Source organism: Leptonychotes weddellii, chromosome 8 (genome assembly GCF_054177405.1).
Source record: "Leptonychotes weddellii isolate Sample4059 chromosome 8, ASM5417740v2, whole genome shotgun sequence".
Classification (NCBI taxonomy): Eukaryota; Metazoa; Chordata; class Mammalia; order Carnivora; family Phocidae; genus Leptonychotes; species Leptonychotes weddellii.
The window spans coordinates 74,331,253-74,334,946 of NC_138376.1; the positions used below are offsets into that span (position 1 = coordinate 74,331,253).

The 3,694-nt window shown below is 51.5% G+C and overlaps 1 pseudogene; it reads left to right on the top strand.

Annotated features, from left to right (window-relative positions):
* The first annotated feature begins 357 nt into the window (after positions 1 to 357).
* LOC102726256 (forkhead box protein H1 pseudogene) lies at positions 358 to 2,508 on the top strand (annotated as a pseudogene).
* Positions 2,509 to 3,694: the final 1,186 nt, after the last annotated feature.

The window sequence follows — 3,694 nt, forward strand, 5'->3', positions numbered from 1 at the left end:
GGGTTATAGTTTCAAAAAGAATACCACATTTTCTGTTCCCACACTTGAGGGGTTTTTTTCCTAATAATATATTGTAATGTTTTACTGTGAATTCAAGAGAGCCACAGAATGCTGGTTCTCTATCCTGGTTTTAGTATTAACTGAGATGTGTCTCCAGGCAAATAACTAGGCCTTTCTAAGCTTCTATTTTCCTACTTATAAAAGATGGTTGGAAATCTCCTTCTCCTTGGAAAAAAGGGTGTGACCGCCTCCGCCTCAGGTCACACTGTGTAGATGAAGGACCATTTCAAGCCTCTAAAAATTAAGGAAAGCTCTAATTTGAAAATTCAGTGAGTCTGATAATGCCAGGTTTTAGAGATGGATATAAAGGCAGCCATGGCCAGTGTGATAGCTGAATTCACTGCTGGTGGTGCTGGGTGAGATCACTGTAAGAACAGACCGGAAAAAAAGATGAAACAACACAGGTCAACGTAAAGAAGGGCATGTTTATGTTATTCAAATGGGGAAAGTGTTCGACAAACTGAGTCATGGTTTCAATTTAACACGCACAACTGGTTCATGAAAGTGTGTAAAGATATGGCCATTTCCAGCTAAAGATACATCTCTAGATACAGATGGATAGGTGACAGACAGGTAGATAAGACTCCTATTATTTACTAATGGCCACATCCAATATGTTGACAAATAAGGAGTCAGTTGGGTGTTTACTGCCAGGTGTTGTTCTGAATACTTTCCGTGTATCAATTCAGTGCTCACAACAACCACATCGGGTGAGCACTATTACAATCTCTGTGTCACAGATAAGAAAGCTGAATATAGAGAGTTGACTAACTTATCCAAGATTATACAGCAAGTAATTGGCAGCCTCAGAATTTGAACCCAGGCAGTTTGGTTCCTGTTCATTTCCTTACCATCACTCTACACTCTCTGCTACAAATAATGATTAACACTTGGTATAGTCCAAGCGTAGTCCTAAGCACTGGGAGCACAACAATGAACAAGGCAGATAGAGCCTTTGCCCTCGTGGATTTCATGAAATAGTGGGAGATACAGATGAATAAGCAATTAAAATACAGTATTCTAAGTATTAGCCTAGAGGAGCTATAGTGTGCACAAGTCAGATATTTTTGGAGGGAGAGGGAATCTCAGAGAATTCCCTGAAGCAGTAAACAAAAACTGGAAAGATGAGTAGGAGGTCACCCGGAGAAATCAAGCTGGCGGTGAGAGGATAAAGAGGAGGGTGAAAGACAGAATTCCCAAAGGGAAGAGAATGCATGGCGCATTTGCAGAACTGAAAAGCACTTGAGGCACCCTCAGGCCTCCAGCCCTGCATCCCCACAGTGCTCCAGGGCCCTGCTCCATGGCCTTGCCCCCTGCCCTCAGAGGCCAGCCTCTGCGCACCTTGCCTGCCTCCCCTTCAGGGGGCCCTGCAGCAACCCATGCCTGGGGCTTCCAGGTCTGTCAGAATCATCCTCCCGGCAAATAACTAGGCCTTTCTAAGCCTAGTAAAAAAGAGTAAAAAAGAGATACCTGCAATATGCAAAGACCCCCACACCTACCTGGCCATGATTGCCTTGGTGATCCAGGCTGAACCCTCCCGCAGGCTAAGACTGGCCCAGGTCATCTGTAGGGTCCAGGCCCCTGTCCCCAATTTCAGGGACAACCACGAGGGTTGGAAGGATTCCATCTGCCACCACCTCTCCTCCAACCTCTGCTTCTGATGCTGCCACAGGTGCCAAAAAACCCTGCGAAGCCCCAGGCCAAGGGCAACTTGTGGGCGGCCGGTCGCCGTGAGCCAGGTCCCTGGCTCCGCGCCGCGGCTGCGGAACACGGCCCTGTGCTGATGCTGGCAGGGCAGGGGCACAAGGGGAGCCTTCGCCAAGGACCTGGGCCCCTGCGTGCTGCCCGGCTGGCCCCACTGGCGGCCCATTGCCCAGCCGCCGCCCAGGGAGGGCCTCAGCCTAAAGTCTCTGCTAGGGGACCTTAGGATGGGGGCACCAGGAGCAGCCCAGGTCGGGAGGAGGTGGTGCCCGCTCCACCCCTGCCCTCTGAGAGGACTTTGTGGCCTCTCTGTCTCTCCCCGGCACAGGAGAGCAGAGGGGGAGACTTCTCGGGGGGAACCAGCAGGACCTCACCCCCACCCCTCTCCCCTGAGCACAGAGCCTGGCCCCTCTACTTACCGCAGGATACCCCAGAGCCTGGGGGACTGTCTAGCAGGAGTCACAGGGCCTCACCTAGGGCGCTGGTGTCCACCTCCTACTGCCCACCTACACCTCCAATGTGGTAATGCCCTTGGCTCCACTACCACCCACACCCTGTCCCCAGTGCCCACCTTCAACCAGCCCAGCCTACTGGGGGGTGACCCCGGAAGCCCATGAGCCCCAGGGCTGCTCTGGGGTCTAGATGCCCTCTTCCAGGGGATGCCCACCCAGTAAGAGCATCTATGACGTGTGGGTCAGCCATGCCTCAGGTCCAGCTGCCTCCACCCCAGGCTGGCTACTCTCCTGAACAGCCTGTGAGTCTCCCAGGGCAGGGGCCACTTTCCCTGGCTACCCCTTCCTGCCACTATTGGTTTGCTGGGGAGCCAAGGCCAAGAGGACCAAGAGGTGTCTGTGGCCACAGCAGCCTTGAAACTCCAGGCACCAGAGGTGCTGAGGATCCACGATGTTTGTTGGACTACCCCACAAAGGGTTGTGGCCTGCTAGGCACCGCCCTGGCCCTGATGGTCAGTCATACCTCGCCTACCCCCAGGCGCAAGACTGGAAGGAGTGGGGCTTTGCTAGGAGTAGCCCTTTCCTGATCCCACTTTCTCGGGCCCTTCCTGTTGTCTATCCTGACTTCCATCTGTCCATCACCACGTGTCACTTCCCCTCCCTGGCTCCAAGCTGGGGGAGGGAGAACCCATCCTCCCTCATCTGCCTGGGAATAAGGTAGCACCTTTTTGGGGAAAGGAAACTCCAAGACCCCACTTGGTTTTGGTGGTGGTAGTGGAGAAGATAAAAGTGAAGAAATAGATAACATTTCAAAAAAAAAAAAGCACTTCTGGAGGTGGAGGGAAGGGAGGCAAGAGGAAGGAGGGAAAATTGGAGCTATGGATAGGAGCCAGATCACACAGGGACACACCATCTTTAAAACTTTGGATTCTGCCTTTAACCAAGGAGCCATTAAATGGTATTAGAAGTGAAATTTCTTGATCATATTCGAAATGTGTAAAGAACATTATAACTGCTGTGTGGAGCCTGGCTAGTAGGAAGACAAGAGTGAGGACAGCAAGACCAGGTAACTAGCGCAGCTATGTGGGTGAAAAGTAATAGTAGCCTGGTCTAGGGGCACGGCAGTGAGCAAAATGAGACTAGGACAAATTTCAGAGGTATTTAGGGAAGAAGCACAGACCCTGGGGCGGGCGGGGGTGGGAAAGAGGGGAGAATGGGAAAAGAGCGGTCAAGGTTGATGGCTAAATTTCTGGTTTGTCAAGTGGTCTTCTTCTCGTAGGGCACAGCAGCCTGGTGTAGGATTGGAGGACACCAAGAGCTGGACTGAACCGGGGCTGGGTTCTGCAGGTGTATGGGGCAATGGGGCGAGGGGATAAAGGCTGTAGGCAAGAGAATAATTAAAGGGATAGAGTACAGAATCTAAGTTAAGTAAGGAAGAAAAGAGAGAGAAGTTAGAACGTAAGGGGTTCAAGGAACTGAAG